We start from the raw sequence: 20,544 nt of genomic DNA, 5'->3' as shown, positions 1-20,544 counted from the left end.
CCTCCAAGGCTTTCTCTCTGCCTCCACTGTGAACTTGAGCCAAATATCAGGGCTAAGAGAGTGAGTACAGCAACACTGCTGGTGCTCCTGGGCATCTCAGTGTCTCTTGGTGGAAGTGTTTTGCTGAGAGTCAGCAGAGCTGTGTGAACAGGAGCTTGGACTTCTGCACTGTAGAAGCTATGCAGCTGATTTACTGACAAAAAACACATTCTCTTATCTTTCTACTGACAGTGTCTTCATAATCAACAAAACAGTCTTGCAGGAGAAGGTGCAAATACTTTTCCTCCTCCCTTGCCCTTCTGTTGTCTTTTTCTCCCTTCCACTGCAATTGCTGACATCCCATCCCTCTGCCCTCCTCGCTCTCCCCACCTCTCCAACCTGAGCCAGTGTTTCTGTAGCAAGCACTTGCCTTGAAGCACAGTTCAAGGAAGGAGGGATGCAGGATGTGAAAAACAGAGTGGGAGACAGGATGGAGCAGGGCACCTTGCACAGAGCATGGGTTCTGGTACACAGAGAGAGGGAGGGCAGAGACATAAAACAAACACACACCTTGGCACAGGAACAAAACAGCTTCAAAGTAAAATATAATTTTACTCCCCAAAAAGTGAAGTTTAGTGGCAGGATGGACAAGGTGTCCCCTTCCAGCTCTAGAAGTTCAGATTGATTTCCAGGTTTGAACAAAAAAGGACTTTTCTCTCCCTGTCCACTATCTGCAAATGCTGCCACAGGAAGCAAGGTGCTCTTTAGAAACCCTGGATGAGGGGCGCAGGAATACCCTACCCCTGTTGGTCCGGAGCTGTGAGCCCCCAGCCTCAACTATTGCTGTCTTTCTTGTAAGACTGCTCTGACACTTCAGACTGCAGCACTGGGAACAGACAATAAAATGAAATCCATGTTACTTCCTTTCACAATTCTCAATGATCCCATCAGAAAAAATAATCCGGGATGGTGCTGGAAATCCAGTTACCATTTAAAACATGGGTCTAGGATTAGTGCTTGCAATTTAGTTTGAAATCTTTACTTTTCCAGGCTCAGAAAATCAAGTAGTAGCTTGAAGACACCCAGAGTCAATTATCGTTTCTAAAATATTGTGACTTAAATCAGTCACCTCAATTTGATGGAACAGGTGGAGAGGGGAAGGAAGAATCCTGATTTTTCAGTTGGATGGGGGAAGGGAAGGGTTCTCCTGTGTTTAAGAAAACCAAAAAGAGACAAGTAGGAGGTTGCATCATTGTGAGACGCTGAGCTCAGCCAATCTCCAAGTGATCTGCATACATGCAAAGTCCTCATTACATATTCCACAAACAACTTCCACTCCACTTCCAGACAGCCACCCACCAGCCATGGAGCAAGACGATGTTGCTTGCATGACAAGCACCGAGTTCAGCAGATCAGAAACCGGGGAGCACAAACCAAGAAGTCAATGCTCCCTTCTGCTGGCATCTCACCTGAGGCACAGAGGAGATGAGCATGAAGTCAGGGCATTGCTGGAAAGCAGGAATATGCACCCAGAGCCAGAGCAATAGGTTTTCCGATGCCACATTTTGATGTTGGGAGAGTGCCAGTTGTAGAATTAGAGCATCTGGCAGAAAATAGAAGTATTTCAGCAAGAGCTCCAACCATTTTGGGTCAGGAATGCTGTCTTGGTCCCACATGGTTTCAATAGATGTTGCCTAAAATAGACACCTTGAGCAGTTCAGCTGTCCAAACACTTATACCTATTGCTGAGTTGCTGCAAGCTATCTGGAGATCCCTGAGGCTGGAAAATATGACATGGGACAGTGGGAAATAATAGACTCATCAAAAGAGATGGCCAAAGGCTGAGGACCACCTTGTTGCATCCAACATGGGGCTAGATATCTCCATTTACTCAACCACAAGCCCTTAGGTCTGGTGAGCTGCCTTATTCCTTTTGCTCCATTCACTGTCTTGCAGCTGAAGCTGCAACACCAGCCCCATGGGCTGGCACACCAGCAGGCACGTTCTGCCAGCTGTCAGCATTGAACCTGCAGTGAAATCACCCCCTAAGAAGGCTGCCAGAGAAGAAAACATCACCAGGAGCTTATAGGAGAAACAACTGGACAAAATCCCTCGGCTTGAGTCAGGAGGAGGAGGATGACTCAGTCTTTCAAGTGCCTGAATTTGTGACACAAGCAAATGCAGCAAAACACGATGGGATTCAGGTCCTGTTCCTGAGTGTTCTCATATTTATTCCAATACATGGAGGCAGGTCTTAATGCTGCAGAGCTCTCCTTCTGAAAGCTGTTGAATGTGCCATGAAAGCGAGGGTGGGTTTTCAGGTAGAATAAATACTACTTCAACAGCAGCTCCTCATCAGGGCTGTCACAAGTCTTTGCCAGACTAATTGGGATGGGGGTACTTTCCTCCGCTGATGTATTGTTTAAGCCGTGCTGGTGGTGGCGGCAGTCTGGCAGCTGGGGGAGGTGATAGGAATTGTGCAAATTAGCAAGGTGTGAGTGGGGAAAGGCTGTTCTGTTAGGATTGTGCCTGAAATTGAGGTCTGGAGCAAAGGCCTGAGGTAGTCTGTGGTTGGAGAACAGATAGCACTTTTCATCTGATGAGCTCCAAACATTTGGCAATGGTACTCCCCACCACAGGAAAATATCTGTTGCCTCATCTCCTCTCCTAAATCAGGCATCTGCAAGTGAAAGAAATAGAAAAGAAACCCTGCTTGTCAGACCAGGACATTTTCTCATCATAAATATTTGCTCTTCTAAAGCAAAAAGAGGAAACCATAAACATTTCAAGCATGGAGAGATTTGCCTGTACTGAGATGGCAGGTTACACGTGTGTGCCTAGGTGGTACTCAGGATTTGCATTTTATCAAGAAGTTCAAAAAACAGCTGCCATAGGGCTGAGCTCCTGCCCACAGGTCTGTGCCTGTAGATTTAAATACAGGTAAAGTCTATTTGGCTGCTAAACTTTGCCGGGTTTTCTACTGTAGAGGGAGAACAACTTCTTGGGCTGTCAGAACAACAACCTTCAGACTGGGTCGGATCTGCATAGCATCTCCCCATGTCTTGGTTTGGAGCATATCCTTGGGCTGGACGTTCAGTTCAGGCTGGGCTTGTACTTGCATCTTAGGCATTCAAGATTTCTGGCTGGGATTCTCAGTAAACTTAGTGACAAAACCCAAACCAGGTAATTTCTCCTCTGGATTCTATCTCTGGTATTTCCAACTGGTGCCCCCCAGACAAATATCAGACTAGTTCTTTATGCTCCTCATGTCTTTCAGCATTAATCAAAACCTGACCAAAAGATCAGAGGATGCATGTCAGCTTTTGTTTATTGAGATCTGAGAAAGAGCCCTTCGTGTCTTGTAGTGGGCCAAAGAAATAAAGCAAGGGCAATAAATATTTGTTCTTTGCCTGCAAAGGAATTTCCCTGTAAGCCTTCATGAGTTTCCAAAAATACCCTGATATGCTATTCTCTCCTTTCTCCTATTGATTCTGCAAGCTGTCACTGTGACAGACTGTGGAAAGTGCTCTGCAAACACCCCTCTCCACAGAGAAAGCTTTCAACTGCTGTTTAATTTTGTGTTTAATTTTCATTTTCATACCTTCAAAGTTTTTTTTTTTTTTCAGTACCACTTTTTCAATTAAAGGGGAGTAGGGGAAGGATGATCATTTACTTTAAGCCGAAGTCACCGACTGCCCGATTTTTTCATTGTTGTGCCTTTCATAATGTCTCCCTCATATTACTCTTGAAGCAGTTTTCGACCTGAGGATTAGGTGCTGAAAGCTAGTAATGTGCTGGTTAGAAATTAATTGTCCTCCTTTGCAAAGAAAAATAAATAAATGAATGAAGACTTGCAGCTGTGCTACTGAAACACACACCTTACTAGTGTCTGCCTGAAAGCCTGCCTGGTGAGATAGATGTTCTTGTGAGCTGCTTGTGTGGACTGTGGAGATAATTTATTAGATGGATTTGCTCCGTACCTCTGTCTTCACACAATAGCAGAGTGTGTTTCCTATGCATCAGTTAGCCATCTGCAACTGGGTAAATATATTTATGAACCAATTTCAGTTCAGGCATTACTGGCAGACTACACCTTGTTTTTATCTTTTGGCTCTGAAAAGCTGCCTGATGCCTCAAAGTCTGAGCAACAGATATTATGAAGAGTTCCAGAGATGGTTCTGATCTGCGGTGCTTCACTTCAAGCCCAGAACAACAGCCTTTGAATACAAAAGTGAGGAGCAGAGCAAAGAGGAGGGGTGAGACTGAGTGGTGTGGCTTGGCAGTATGACATGGTGCTGATTTCTTGTCTGTGTGGCTGTAGCTGTTGAATGGAGCTGGAGAAACTCACAAGAAAATGAATGAATGAATATCAGAGATGTCTTGGGTGCCCCATTTAACAGCTTGTGTCCTGTGGACTTGATCCAATGTGTGCTACAAAATGAGCTGGTTTTCATTTTGGGAATAGTTACAGTCTCAGTTTGATAAATTAGCAGCTTTCTTCCTTTTGTTAAGCTATAGCAATCAACTATTTCCCCCCTCTTGGCCCACCCAGAAAAGAAATAGGGTAAGTCCATTTAACCCATTTTCATGACTGCACACCATCAAGCACCCTGGCTCTGCTGATGGATGGTAACGTCTGAATTCAGCCTAAGTCAGCCCTTGTGAAAGGCTATTCCCCTGCCTAAGCCTCAGCCCTTACTCTCCTGGAGATGGGATGAAAAGGCAGAGAGGGATGGCATGGGGAGATGAACTAGTTAGTCTTTTTCTTTTCTACTCCCCCAAAATACATTCAATGCAGAGTTGCAGGGACTGAAGTTGTGTCAGGGTGGATGGGCAGGACCAGGGGAACATCTGTCAGTGAGGCCTTTCCTGGACATAAGATGCCCATGGGCATTCCTGTGGGAACCAAGCCACAAACTGAGGCTTTACCCTAGCATCTCTCTTTTTTCCTGCAGAGCCACTCTGAATGCAGCTTATTTCTACAAGTGTGATTAAGGGAACAGAAGATTTTGAGGGACAGAAAAAAAAAAAAAAAAAAAAAAGTAATTTTGGAGATGTCAAAATATTTTAACAGCTTTTGATTGACATGAAATATGTCTGTGTTGTCAAAATGGAAACTTCTGTTTTCATTGCAAGACCATGAAATGTTGTCTCACCTTGGTTTAAATGAGTAAGAACTATGAGATGACAGGTCCAGAAAGGATATTAAAGAAGAAATGGCTTATTCCATGGGATTCAGAAAGCACATGGATTATAATAGGGGAATGTAATGAGTTGTTAAAATAATCATGCAATTGTAGGAGCCTTTTGGATCCTGCATCTTTTCACAGGTTGGTCAAAGTGGCATCCAGATCAGCACCTATCCAAATTATTTTACCTCCCACAATTGTGCAAGACAGGCAGGCTTCAGGAATTGTGCCTCTGGTCGTCCTGAAGCTCATTTAGTATTTGCAGAGCAGCCTAAAGTGCTTATCCATGAACTAATGGCAAGAGCGTCTGCTGAGATTTTCTGGGTGGGTTTCTTGCAGCAGATGCTGTCATGGAGTTGAGAAGCGGTGGCAGGAAGACTGTGAGGAGATTGAGATGCCCTCCCTGCTGTCGTGCCTGTCTCTGAGAGTGGCTTTGAAATGTAATAACCAACAAATTACAATGCAGTGTCTTGGGCAGCATAGTTGTGAAGTGCTGACACTGGCTCATGTGCTCAGTCCTGGTGTCAGCCCAGGAGAGAGCCTTGGAAGGTTAGAGAAAAGAACCAGGAAAAATGTTGCTGCCAGCAGAATATGCCTATTGCTTGCAAATAAAACCAGGCAGATGGCCTGCTGAATTTCAGTCCTTAATTAAAAGTTCTTTATTCTTTAAGCTAATTATAGAATAATCCCTGCTGTGGGAGGGGCTCCTTTGGCATGGAGAGGGTGGTAATGAACATCTCAGTACGCCTCCTTGTCGGCAGGCTCAGCCCTTCATCTGCTGCCTTGAGGCTAAAGATACCCTCAGTGTTAGTTCTGAAGCAGACCCTGTGAAGGGAAATTAGAGTTACGGGGTTTCAGATACCCCTGGTATGATGATAGAGGATCTCATTTCCATGTCTGTCACAGCATGGACAACCCAGGGAGCTCCCATGGGAATCTGTACCCCAGACTATCACTCTATTACTCTTAGTGAAAGGTCTGCTAAAGCAGATACATTTCTTACAAGTGTTCTCCCTGGGGTAAAACCAGTCTCTGGGTAGTATTTGACATGGCTAGAAGAGGTTTCAGCCAGTGCTGTGGTTCAGGATTTGCACATTAAACTAACTCCAGCCTCCTCATGTCTGATACGGTTGGAAGTGCAACCTCACCGCATGCCCCACTGCTCCCCCCACAAGATCCTGGGAAAGTCTGACTTCTACTCCACGAGCATCAAGAACTCTGTGCATGCCATGCTGGGGAGAAAAACTCATAACGTGGATGCTAAATTAACTGATAAAAGACCACTTGTGCAAGGTGGAAAAAAATTAAGAGATTGAGCAACATCAAGCCCTTGTGAACACCAGGATCCCAGTCTGACAGAATTGCAGAATCACAGAATAGAGCTGTTTACTCAAATCCACATCCAGGAGGCTTTTGAAGAATTCCCAGGAGAAGACTCCACAACCTCTCTGGGCGGCCTGTGCCAGGGCTGTCAGCTGCACAGTGAAGAAACACTTCCTGGTGTTCAGAGAGTGTGCTCCAGTTTGTGCTCAGTGCCTCCTGTAAACCGTCTTCTGACCTCACTGTCCCAATGAAATAGCTTCTGCCAGTGCCTTCTGTCTCCCAAACTCATCATCCATCACTTTGATGGCTCTGCTAAGCATTGAAATATACGGCAGGCTTTTGCCCTCCTTCTTCTGTCTCCTGTGACCCTTCCTAGATTAAAAGGCTGAGAAGTTTGCCCCATCCCCTCCCGACCTTTGCTGAACACTAATTCTCATGGACAGCCTTTGTGATTTCCCCAGGACCTCAGGTTTATTGTCCTATCTCCAGCCTGGCTTTGCAATTAGAGAAAGAGAAAAAGCTGGTGCCTACAATACTGTGCTCGACCCCTAGTGAGTGGCTTGGGCTGGCCTTGCCTTATCACAGCACAAGTGGGTCTTATCAGGGAGTGTCAGCAGCACTGTGCCTTTCAGACAGGATTCAGGGATTGGAAATGCTACTGATCTCTATCTGCCTGGCATTTCTCTCTCTTTCTCCTTCCAAATCAATGCGAGGGATCTTTTTCAGACCCTCTCCAGGTTAGGGGAGGTGGGGGTAGTGGCGGGGGGTGGATGGAAAAATACTCAGCAGATGAGAAAGTTTTTCAGGCAATTGTTCCTGCCTGCAGCTGCTATATATAGGTTTAATTAGAACATGAAAGACGCCTCAGGATTATGCCATGAGATTTGTTTCCTTAGCCTGTAACTAATGCCCTGTGGTTTCAATAACACCGCCTGGACTTCATTAGCCTCCAAGCAAATATCTACCTTCAGAAACTGCAGAATTATCCCTGGGATGTCCTGGCTCAGAGTGCCACATGAGCTCAGGAGTGTCAGAGGCACTACTTTAAATGTTATCTAATTATCTCAAGCCTAGGTTACGAAGGAAGCGGTTTGGCACCTGTGAATTGATTTTTGGAAGAGAGCCCCTTGAAATGAGCTTCTTCACCTGACACTGGAAAGTTTTGTCTCTTGCTCCCCACAACCCTTCATGGTGGAGGCAGGTTAGCTCTTTCTCACCTGCCTGAAAAAAGCCCAAGCCGTTTCTGATGGGTGTGTGGAGGGGATGCCAAATTATCCAGCTTCATTGTGGCTGCCTTGCTTGTTTTGCCCTTTTGTATTTGAATTATCCTAGAAAAGGGATGTGGCCACACAGCTCACAGCTGCTGCTTGGAGGAGAGCTGTTCAAGCCTGCCCAGGAGGGCTTTCAGCTTGCAGGATACAGCCCATAGTGCACTTGCTGTGGGTCTGAAGACCCGAATGTGGCTGCTTCTGTGCAGAATGGCTAAATCCTTTTAAAGGAACTGAATATCATCAAGGCTTTCTGCTCTGTGTATTACTAGATTGAGGCTGAAGAGTGTGGTGTTTGCAGGAGATGCCTGGGGGCTGAGCTCCCTGCCCAGACCCAGGCTGTGTGCACCATGCTGGCCCCCACTGGATGTGGTGGCATCCCTGGTCCTGCCAGAGCTGGCTGTGTGGCCTTGGAAATACTTCCTATCATCAGCTCCAGCACCATGGGTGTAGCTGGATGTTAGACCTAAAAGCAGGACAGTGTGGGGCTTAAAAACCATGGCTGGGTGATTATATGGGAAGCTCAAGGAAGATAAATACAACTCTCAGTGTCCAAGAAGACCTTCTAGAACTTAGGTCTTTCAAGCTAAAACTGAATTATACTATTTTCCCTTTTTTGTTGTTGTTGTTGTTTTCAAACTGCAAATGGATCAAAATACAAGCATCATGCAATTTTAGCAAGCCTTTCTGCAGTGCACTTTTGGGAGACACAGTCTGACTTTGCACATATTGCCAAGGAACTCTCAGAGTCTCAAGAATCGCTTTCCTACCTGAACCCTTTCTCAATTACTGTCATCAAAACAGCACTTCTGCAGCAAGCAGTGCAGGAGAAAGGCACAAGGCACACCCGGGGCTGCTCCCTCCATCAGCGGAGATGCACTTAGAAGAGCTTTTTGTGGAGCAGACAAGTGTACATCTGCATTTCTTCTATTCCCCACCATTTTCTATTTACGCAAGTTAGCTGACAAAACTGCTGCAGCAGCTTTTTCTCCTGTCTCCTAGGATTATTAGTTTGTTTTTACTGCCATTATTATTAAGGGCACAAAAAGATTTATTTTCTGTAAAACAAACCATGTTATTGTCCAGACAGATTTAAAGGACTGGATTAGGAAGCGGCATTACAATACATTTTGTATGAAAATGAAATATCATGAGCAGTTTCTTGGCAGACCTAATGCCTTTCAGGGCTGTTCTTTGGGAACAGCAATTCCAGGCAGGGGCTCTGGAAAAATACAGTGGGGTGGTATAATGAGACTGTATCAGAATGGATACGCATGATCCAGGCAGATTAATATTTAATGAACACTGAGGTCTGCTATCCCCTAAACCATCGAGTGCCTGGGATTTGCAAAGTGGCTAATTTTAAAGTATTTTGTATGGAATTATTCATGCATTAAAAAGTACATGACTCTCTTGCAGTCTAAGTCACTGAAATGGAATTAAACTGAATGAAATTTAGTCATCAAAACATCAGGCCAAGACAACAGCAGTGCAACGAGTGTATAGTTTTCATTAAAGGACCCACTGAACACTGAAAAGACCAGGCTTTGAGCACAGCCTTCTGTAGGGCAGTGATGGCCTGATCCCAATGGGTTCCTTGGGAACCCAAGGGGGAATAGATCCCTTTTTTGGCTTTTTTAAGCAGGGAAGAACCAGCAGCAGTAGCAGGGCCAGCAAGAGCTATAGAGCTGGAAAATCACTTGCAGGGATTAAAATAGAGCTATGGTACTGGAGCAAGAATAGAGCTGGGTTGAGACCAATGGCCTCACTGGAGTGATGGTTATGACACTACTGTCATCATCTTTATTTTCATTTACATTTTGCCTAGAAGGAATAATTCAAACCTACTTGTTGATGAAGTTCTAATGAGACTTTACTTTGGCTTCCACAAGTGTTTTTTGGACCTCATTTCAGACAATTCTTCTGGCCTCTCTTCTAGTCTTTTCCCCAATAGTTTCTGATAAAAGAAGAATGTTCCAAAGAAAATGTTGCTTTCACTCAGAAAATTATTTTTTAATTAGAGGATGGAGAGGAAAAGTTTTCTTCTCTGGCATTTTCTCCATCTCGTTTAAAAGGTTTCCACTCTACCTTGATAGACAGCAGTTTGTTGAAGTCAGTTCACTTTCTTGAAAGTGATTGCTTGGTCTGAGCTTGTGTTTTGTGCAAAAAGTGCGAGGCATAGGTGAATGATTCTTTGCCTCACAATCTGTGAATGCATTAAGCTCATTGACTTAATGAGAGAAGATAAAATAAACCAAATTAAAAGTGTTTACAGCTATTTGAATGCTACTAATTATGCCGAAGAGCATTGCAGGAGAACAGGGAGAAAAAAAATATGGCAATAGATGAAAGGGAAGGGCAGAACAAGTTGAAGATTCATTTTCTTTTTGTGTGCCTGCACGGTTCAGTACAAACAATAATTATGATACTGGCTCATTAGGAAGATACAGTAGGTAAATACTGCAGTCAGGAATGGGAAAGTCACACCCTCTGTCTTAGCTATACCACTTGAAGCAAAATCACTTTTGTTAATAACAAAGGAGGAAAGTAGGATGTTCATGCACATGTATCTGCAGCCTCTCTCTGGATCTGCATGGAAGCAGTTGGAGCATTTATTTTGTTATTTCTGGAAAAAGGAAAAAAAAAAAAAGCTTATTTGGAAATAATTTTATTTATTTATTTATTTATTTTCCCCTGGGTGAATTAAAATAAACGATGAGCCTGAAAATGAGGAGAAAATGTTTCACACCAGCTCATGCTTTAATCAGCCCCAAGTAAACAATTTTTTGTTCCCTTCTTGTGAACTGAACAAGGGTTTGGCACTGGACCTGCCCAAAGTGTATTTCTTCTTTCATCATCTTTTTTTTTTTTTTTTTTTTAATTTATCCCTGAAAGGACCCATTATTTTCATGGCAATTATTGTAAGTACAGCTAGAGAAATCCACATTAAGTCCCTATTTGAATATTAAACATAATTAAAAGACTTTTCTACATTGTGAATTGTCTCATCTGCATGCCCATCAACATCTGTGTAATAATGGGCACAATGTCTCAGAGGTAAGAATTACCCTTTTCTTCCCCTTGTCTTTTTTTAGGCTGTGGGGAAACAAACACAGCAGGTGATGCCCACACTGCCATGCTATAAAGTTTCTGATACAGTTTTGCTTCATTTTCAATCAAAAATCTATTCCCTGTTTTGACAGCTGATTATATCTGCTCTTGAATATGTTCTTTAAACGAAGCAATGCTATCTAGAGACAAAAATGTGGAGGGGTGTATTTTAAAAGCCTTTAATTTATTAAACTCCAAGCCAGAAGAAAACTGGAAAAGTTAATAACTAGAGTATGATTAACGAAGCTTGCTTTTTCTTTCTTTCTTTCTTTCTTTCTTTCTTTCTTTCTTTCTTTCTTTCTTTCTTTCTTTCTTTCTTTCTTTCTTTCTTTCTTTCTTTCTTTCTTTCTTTCTTTCTTTCTTTCTTTCTTTCTTTCTTTCTTTCTTTCTTTCTTTCTTTCACAGCTGGAGGGATGGGGGAAGTGGAAATACCCCACTTTCTAATGACATGAAGGAAGGGTTAATGTGAGTGTTCACTGCCAGATTCCTTCATTGCCCTTGACAAAAGCTTTTGAAAACACCATCAACCCCCCTTCCCCCAATAAAGGCTCTCTACCTCAGCAGACTCTTGCTCCCTGTGATTAACTTCCATGGACTATGTGCATCACTATCAGGCTAATGGCCATTACTTACTTATTTACTTGATTTGTTTTAAAATCTCTCTCTGGGTGACTGCATTTCAGTTAGCAGCTGCACAAAGGGCTGGAAACAACATACACACATTCAGTGTTTGCAACTTGTCGGATTTGGGGGAAAAGGTGCTTCAGGAAGATAAACACATGCATGAACACAGGAAATAAAAGTAATAAAGATTGAAAGTTAGAGACCTGAAAAAAAGGAAAAGAAAAAGAAGAAGAATATGCAATATTTCTCTCCCTTGATGAGAAAAAAAGATGGTCTAGGGACAACTGATAATCAATGTTCTTAGGAAAAATTGGGACAAAATGCACAAATGTTGGACATGAATATTGCTGTGAACCAGCCAGGGAACAGTGAACCTGTGCAGTTTGGTTGAGTGAGACATTTCCAAACTTGCCAGGTATGAAAAAGACAGCCGCCTTCTGCTTTCTAAAGGAGTTTCTTCTTAATTTATACTCCTGGCCAAAAGTCCACCACAGGCTCAGTTTTTCAGCTGAAAGTATGGATTTAAAGAAGCGAGAATGTGTCACAAAATGGACTGATTTTGTAAAGACAAAGAAGTGAGAATTGAAGCATATTTTACTGCTCATACAAAATTCATGGAGGGAAACAAAGGGCTGTGGCTGGAATGGACCCCGTGGACCATATCTAAGTAAAGATCTTTGACTCTACGCTTCTGCACTGTCCAAGCCAAAACACTAACCTTAACCCTAATGCTAAATATAAATATGACCCTCACCCAACACCTGTATGTGTTGGTGTGATGGAATGAGAACCGGCTTCAACGTGTGATGATCCAACATCTCACACCATCTCTTCTGCCCTGAAAGACTGCTGTGACAGATGGAGCCCAAAGTCAGTCATGGACTGTGCAAACTCAGTGGACATATATACATAAATGAAAATAATGATTAATTTGAATGTATTGGAAAGGGTGTAATCTGAGCATCACATAAATTGTATGGAATAAGGGGTGGATATATGTTCTGGTTTAAGCTAGGATAGAGTTAATTTTCCTCCTAGTAGCTGGTAGGGTGCTATGTTTTGGATTAGGATGAGAAGAGTGTTGATAACATGCTTGATGTTTTAATTGTTGCAGAGCAGTGCTTATACCAAGCCAAGGACTTTTCAGCTTCTTGCTCTGTCCTGCCAGTGGGCAGGCTGGGGGTGCAGCAGGAGCTGGGATGGGACAGACCCAGGACAGCTGACCCAACCTTGCCACAGGGGCATTCCATACCATCTGACGTCATGCTGAATAATATATAGGGGTGGCTGGCCTGGGTGGGGGGGGACTGGCTGCTTGGGGATAGGCTGGGCATCAGTCAGCAGGTGGTGAGCAATTGCATTGTGCATCACTTGCTTTGCACACATTATTATTAGTAGTACTAATATCATTATTATTATTTTTTGTTTGTTTTCTTTTCTGTCCTAATAAACTGTCTCTATCTTAACCCCCAGGCTTCATTTTCCTGATTCTCTCCCCCATCCCAGAGAGGGAGGGGGGAAGGTGAGTGAACGCCCATGTGGTGCTTAGCTGCCTGCTGAGTTAAACCCCATCAGGGAGTTCAAGCTTGCCCATCTTACATCTCTCTGTCCAATCTTGCCCTTATCTAGCTCCTCAACTCTGTTTGTGTCTAGCTGTCTAAAATATTTTATCTAAAAAATCTTTCTCACTTCTTATCAATCTAACTTCTACTACACTTATCCCTTGTGAAAAGTGAAACTGTCTAGAGGCAGCCTGGACTTGGCACACAGCTGAGGTGTTTGTTCTATATTTCAGTGAATTGTATCATGGTTTACTGTTGTTTGCTTCAAAATAAGGAAAAACACTGTGCCTCTGTGCAGCCTAAGGTGGGAGCTGGTGCAAGGGGGCAGTGACATCCAGCTGCTGATTTCAGTGGAGAATTCTGGTGTAAGGAAAATCAATGCAAAGCTCAGGTGGTCAGTGAGAGAAATGGCAGAGCTGGAAGGTGAGGAGCAAGGTTTTCTATACGGTGTCCAGCCTCAATAGACTGAGAGACTTAGGAGAAGACTTGGATCAACATCAGCTGGGGAATGTTGTTATCACTATTTGCCTCAACTCAAGAGCAATGAAAACTATCAGTAAATATGAAAAATCTTTCTTTATAAAGGCCTCATTCAAGTCTTCCTTTTACTGCACTCCTTAAACTTGACCAATTAGCTGTAGAAGTTTTGAACAATTGAACTATATTGTCAAAATAGACATATCTTGTTAAGGCTTTCTTCATTTTAATGACCCCCATGGTGTATTTGATGCTCAGGTACCTCAGGTACAACAAGGAGATAGAATAAATCTCTCAAGGACCTAAAGTCAGAGGCAAACACCAAAGTTTCTTGGAGCATTTAATTGGCCCCATGGAGGGCCTTTACTACCAAAGCCTCCCAAAGGACTTGTTAGAGTAGATTAACTGCAGGCCATGATTGCACATAGTCAAGGGCATTGTGCAGGTGGCTCTGATGCTAAGAAAAGCCATGGTTTTGATGAAGCAGAAAGGCCAAGCCCTGAGCTCAGCCCTGGGAAGAGAGGTCCAGTCCCTCACATATGGAACAGTGGGATGTGGACCATGTGATGCTGAGTGCAGGACAAAGGTATGACACCACAGGACCTCTCTGCAGGGTGGCAAGAAGGCAGCAAGGCCCCAGGTGTCATGAGGACAATGTGTCTCCTCATAGGCCTCAGCTGCAGAGACATCACCCATAGCCGAGGGGACAAAGACCTCCATCTTGCTGGGCCCTTCAGCCTTGGCAGGGCCCTCAGCCATCTCCTCTGCAGGCTGTCCTGCACTGTCCCACACCTGTCCCTGTCTCCCTGCAGGCTGCAGACACTCCTCTCCCTTCTTCTTGCTCTCAAAAGGGCATTTCCATGGATGTCTCTCCACCCTCACATGGGAGTTCCTTGAAACACGTTGACATGCTCTGATGACAGACTTCATCTAGGTGACCACTGGCACCACAGTATTATCCTTTGAGGGACATTTCTTCCTCCTCAAGCTCATTGCACACCTTCCAAGTTGCATTTTCTGACAGCTGATCTTTTCCCTGTTATTTCCTGCTAACAAGCAAAGTTTTGTCATCTCAGAAACCACTCCTCAGGCAGGACTCCCAACCCAACAGACTTCCTGCGGTCTCTCAGCTGACCAGACACAAGCTGCCTCACCATCATCTCTCAAGCCATAGGCTTGCTGCTTATTTCAAACTCCTTAGCTAGACATGACCAAGTCATGGGCCTCCTACTTTCTATTCCTACCCTCTTGAAGAAGGGACAGAACAACCCCATCTCCAGGCCTTCTTCCTGGATGGGGCCTACCAGGCACTTAAGCAGAGGGGATCCCACAGTCAACATGCCAACTGGGCACCTTCTGCTGGCCTCTCAGGGACACTGGCAGATGAGAGCCTAAAAGTACACATCCCAGCCAGGAGACAAGGACCAACCTGTCAGCTAGTTCACAATCCCTTTCCAATTCACTTTCTTGCTACTTGCTCTGGAGCTGATGCTCCAGAGACAGAAATGACTTCAAAGTCATCTTCACAACTATGTTCCTCCTGTGGGCCTATGAAAACTTGAGGCACATTTGAGCTCATCATAGCATTCCCACCCATCTCCTCCTTGTGGCCTACAAGTTGATCAGATACACGTTACCTCATATTCATCTCTGAACGATGTATGAAGCTCAGGAACTTCATGATTCCTGCCAAGAGGGCCTACTGCTTACATTAGAGGTAGGAGAGGAGATGAAGGTCAGGGTTTTAGATCCCAGGAACCAGGATACTGGGATTTAGTATTCCAGATTAGAGTTTTCACACATTAGGCATTACACAGGCATAGGTGGAGGGTTTGGTGATCAGCTTGGGGTGTCAGGTAAGTGTTTAGGGTATGTGCAAGTTTTGTGGGATAGGGTTTTGTTTAGGGATGGCCTGAAGGATAGGGTTAAGTAGAACATTTCTGTCCTAGTGATAAAGGCGGAGATTAGGGTGAGTGAAAAGTTAATAGGCTTATGGATTTGGCTTCAAGGGAAGGTTTGAGGTTAAGTGGGAGAGTAGTGAATTACAGTCAAGGTGAGGAGTTGCAGTTAGGGGTTCAGAAACACAGTAAGAGCCTAACAGAAATGTTTTCAGAGTCAGTGTTACAGCAGCACCAACACTACCTGAACCCTCATACCTCTGCAAAATTGTTCATTTTTGCTTGCCAAGCCCCTCTTCCTCCCCCAAATCACACACCTTTCCCGTCCCGGCTTCTCCTGACCTCCCCATATCAGTCTTCTCCTTAGGGGCAGCTTTCTGATGGCTTTCATAATATCGGAGTATCTGTCTCATCTCTGTTGGCTACTCCATTCCTGAGACAGAAGTGCTGTTGTAGTCAGGAGGGAAAAGGGCACAAAGTTCCATAGGAGCACCCAGAACAATGTGACCAGCAGCTCTGCACCACCACAAAAAGGTGCTTCCTGCCTACAAGGTTTGGTTCCAGAATGACTCCTGTGGATCCAGGGTAACTTTATACAGCCTGTCATGCAGGCTTCCTCTCCCCCAGGGCATCATGGAGGCAGTGGCCACCTCTGTGTAGAAAACAAAAAAGCAGCCCTAAAGGATGAGTTCAGTCAAAAGTTGAAACCTCTGACCTGACAAACATTATCTAAGAACTTTTCCTCTATGGAGCCTACCAGATACTTCGACTATTTGCAAACCATGTGCCTTCTGCTGGCCTATCAGGGACACTTGCAGCTGTGACCCGAAGGCACAGACCTCAACCAGGAGTCAAGGGATGACCTGTCAGCTACTTCAGAAAAAAAGTCAGCTCACAATTGACTTTACAGAACTTCTTTTAGGAGTTGATTACGAATTTCTGAGGCACCACTGACATCATCATACCATACCTGCAAAACACCCTGTATTAGACCCTGGACAAGCAAAGGTAGAAGTGAGCTGGTTGTGTTCCTTCAAGCCCATGGCACTGCTGCTGGACTCCAGGCTCTGTGACACACAAGAACCAGTTACGTGCCAGTCCTGTGAGGTGCTAGGGCAGGAATGCCCTTACAGTCAATGTTCAAGTCCCATGCAGGCTGGTGGTTTCTCAGCTTCTGGTGCACAGTGAAGGTCACACTCACTTCCACAAGCCATGTGCCTCAAGCTGTCCTAGAAGACACTCAGGGGAAGCGCCCCACCCAGCTCCACTCCCAGCCCCAGCTGGCAGTGCTGCTCTGCAGAGTGAGGGGTCTGTGGTGCCTGGGGCATGGGGGCACTCTGCAGGGCCATGCTGGGCAGTCTGGGAGGCAGACCCAGTTCATGGGGTCACTTCCATTGCCCCAGGGCTGCAACGAATCACTTGCTAGACTCCTTGGCCGAGGCTGCTGCAAGCCCTAGGGCTGCAGAGCTCTCCTCTGCCTGTTTACCCCAGATTTAGCACTTTAGCTCTGGTCAGTCCACCAGGCTTACATTCTGGGGGCTCAGAACAGGTCTCACAGGAAGGATATCAGACAAAGAAGGCAGTGTAGGGTTTTGTTATTTTGTTCAACTTCACAGAGAGCCTGGCTTCTCATGCACAGAGTTTCTGACCTATATTCAACAGGTACATACTGAAATGCAAATGGGATGAATCATCTCATTTTAATTGGATACATTAGCTGAATTAAAACAAAGAAAATCCTCCAAAAAAAAAAATAAGCACAAAGACACACGCAAAAATAGAATATTGGCTATTCCTGTAATTATTGATATTATGAGTCATCTGCAGAAGCAGATTGGAAATTTGCTGCATCTGAAACACACCTAGTCATCAATTTCCATAAGGCATCCTTGAGCTCTTGATTTCTCATGCTGTAGATGAGGGGGTTCACTGCTGGAGGCACCACCGAGTACAGAACAGCCGCCATCAGGTCTAGCGATGGGAAAGAAATGGAAGGGCGTTTCAGGTAGGCAAACATAACAGTGCTGACAAACAGAGAGACCACAACCATGTGAGGGAGGCACATGGAAAAGGCTTTGTGGCGGCCTTGCTCAGAGGGCATCCTCAGCACAGCCCTGAAGACCTGCACGTAGGACAGCACAATGAAGACAAAACAACCAAATACTAATGAAACACTAACCACAAGTACACCAGCTTCCCTGAGGTAGGAATTTGAGCATGAGAGCTTGAGGATCTGGGGGATTTCACAGAAGAACTGGTCCACAGCATTGCCTTGGCAGAGAGGCAGTGAAAATGTGTTGGCAGTGTGCAGGACAGCATGGACAAAGCCACTGCCCCAGGCAGCTGCTGCCATCTGGGCACAAGCTCTGCTGCCAAGGAGGCTCCCGTAGTGCAGGGGCTTGCAGATGGCAACGTAGCGGTCATAGGCCATGACGGTGAGAAGGGAATACTCTGCTCCAGCCAAGAAGAATACAAAGAGGACCTGGGCAGCACATCCTTCATAGGAGATGGCCCTGGTGTCCCAGAGGGTATTGGCCATGGCTTTGGGGAGAGTGGTGGAGATGCAGCCCAGGTCGAGGATGGCGAGGTTGAGGAGGAAGAAGTACATGGGGGTGTGGAGGCGGTGGTCGCAGGCCACAGCGGTGAGGATGAGGCCGTTGCCCAGGAGGGCAGCCAGGTAGATGCCCAGGAAGAGCCCGAAGTGCAGGAGCTGCAGCTCGCGTGTGTCTGCGAATGCCAGCAGGAGGAACTCGCTCACAGAGCTGCTGTTGGGCATTTGCTCGTTCTGGATATGGACACTGCCAAAGGAGAAAAAAACATTCAAAGATAGGGTAGGTTTCTTACAGCAAAACTCAATTCATTCTTTATTAAAGATTTCATGTTACCTTTTTTTCTTACAAGTCCTTAGTGCATCGCCCTTGCTGTAGTCCTGCCTTGTGCTGGCTGATGTCATATACACAGCAGCTGGCTCTGCCCAGAAATTCCTGATGGACCATATTTACTGCACAGCCATGGTACACGGAGGTGTATACAGCACTGTGGTTTTGGAGGGAGGGCACCTGGGAAGGGGATCCCTGTGTTCAATGAGGGTATTTGGTTGTGTGGATCAGTGCCTGCAGCAGTCTCAGCTTGGGGATGGCTGCTCTCAGAGGTGATGCTGAAAAATCATCTGGGCTGTGCTGGGAGAAAACGGCACCAGCTCCAAGTGCAGGTGGAAAAGACACTCTTTCAGCACAGCTGTGCAGAATGCAAGTAAGAAGACTTTACAAGGATTCTGATTCAGAAGAGTAAGCAAGGGAACTTGGACAATGCAAAGATCTTTTTCTTTTTTTTTCTTTCTTTTTTTTTTTTTTTTCTGCAGGAGCTTTGGCGGCACAGGAGGCAGGTCTTGCCCTCGACAATATAGAGTTGAAGACTGAGGACAGAGATTCTCCCAGATTATCTGTGCCATGACACAAGCTGTGCTTGTGAGGGGGATAGGAGACCAGGGGCTGCTGCAATGAAGGCAGGGGACGGTAGGGAGGGAGTAGCTCCCTCTCACTGCCTGTCCCTGCCACTGCTGCCTGCAGCTGTGCCTGCCAGCAGCTGTTTCTCTATCCCCGCATCTCATCCTGTCCATGCTCACAGACCCCTTCCCAACCGCTGTGTGTGCAGCTTTGCCCTGCAGACACCTCCCAGTCATAGGGACAGCTCTGGGGACATCTACCTGTCTGCAGGTCCTAAAGAATATCCTGGATATTCCCTGAGCGAAAAAAAGGAAAAGAAAAAAAGTAGATGCTGGCAAAGTGTGTAAGCAGAGATGAATGAAGGGACTTTCAAAGGTTCATCAGCAACTTACTTATACCTCAGAGTAATGCTGTAGGAGCCTCAGTCCCTTTAGAAATCTAATCATTCTATTATCACACAGCCTGCTTTTTCATCACAGCAGGAAAATGAAGGCAGAGACTGCAGAAAGTGCCTTCACTTGAAGGCAGCCCCTGCCCTGCCCTTCCACTGCCCAAGCCCCCGGGGAAATGCCCTGGGGGTGCTGTATAGCTGTGAGCAGCCTGCCCCAGGCAGCAGCCGGACCCTGCCCTGCCTTGCCGGGGGGGCTCATTCCACCTGCAGCTTCTCCCTGTAGCCCCTGGGCAGCACCCCTTTCTGTACCCCAGCTGCAGCCGGCCCTGTCAGAAGGCAACTCTGGGGCCCTGGCCTCTGGACATGAGGCAGGGAAGCCCTTCTCTGCAGCATATCCCCCTCCTCTGCGCCAGAGACTTACACCACAAAAGTCATTCTTGTAAGTCCCACAAGCTGTGGGATGTGCTTAATTGAGGAGATCCCTGCAGGAACCACAGCTGCATTGCCCTGCACTCATTGCCCTTACCATGCCAGGAGCTGTGAAGGTTCCTGCTTCAGTCAGGTCTCCTCTGCCCACCTGCTGCAGGCTGCCTTACAGTTCCCGTGTTTTCTGTCCCCCTTCAGCACTGCCCAGGAGTTCCCTCCCTCCTTCCCTCTCTCCCAGGAGCCTGGCCCAGATTAGCAGCACAGGCCGAGCCCAAGGCATCTGCTCTCCCCACCTCACACTGGGCTCCCTGGAGATGTCCCTGGGGCTCCCCTGGTACCTCCTTGAAAGAGAAGGCACTGACGTTCCCTTGCTTAGCTGACAGCAACATTTCTTTCCAACACTGTTCTCTGTGCTCCCAGAGGCACAGTTGGGTGGGAGAACCACCCTGCCTTGTCCCAACATTAGGCAGGAGAGCTAGACCAGGACAGGCAGTGAGATCCTTTCCCCCTGCTGAGGGAAGGGATGCAGCCAAGGCAATCAAGGCATCTTTTTGGGGGTTTTGCAGTCCTGTGGCTGGAAGGGAACTCAGCCTCCTCCCATGCACAACACAAACCTGTTGGAGGTGGACTTCCTCTTGCTTTGATTCAGGCATGCACCAAACAGGCACCCGCATATGAGCTCCCTTTCTAACTCCTGTGCTAGGCAATGGAGGAGGTGGTCATGGGTGAGGTGTTCAGATGCAAACTCCTGGCTCCATTTCAAGTGGCAGACACAGGCCACGATACATGTGTGTATCTGCAATATGTAATGGAGCAATTTTTGGAGAAAGAGCAGTGACTAGAGTCACCA

At 45.8% G+C, this 20,544-nt stretch overlaps 1 pseudogene across 1 annotated transcript in view; it reads right to left on the bottom strand.

The window, feature by feature from the left end:
* LOC309887358 (olfactory receptor 14C36-like) overlaps positions 1 to 18,207 on the bottom strand; it is a 57,377-nt pseudogene extending 39,170 nt beyond the window's left edge. Inside the window, exon 1 of the transcript in view lies at positions 17,278 to 18,207. The product of the transcript in view is annotated as an olfactory receptor 14C36-like (transcript). The remainder of the gene's footprint in view (positions 1 to 17,277) is intronic.
* Between the last annotated feature and the right edge of the window lie 2,337 nt (positions 18,208 to 20,544).

This window comes from Aythya marila (assembly GCF_965140915.1).
Source record: "Aythya marila genome assembly, chromosome: 25".
Lineage (NCBI taxonomy): Eukaryota > Metazoa > Chordata > Aves > Anseriformes > Anatidae > Aythya > Aythya marila.
This window is presented reverse-complemented; position numbering and strand designations above follow the sequence as displayed.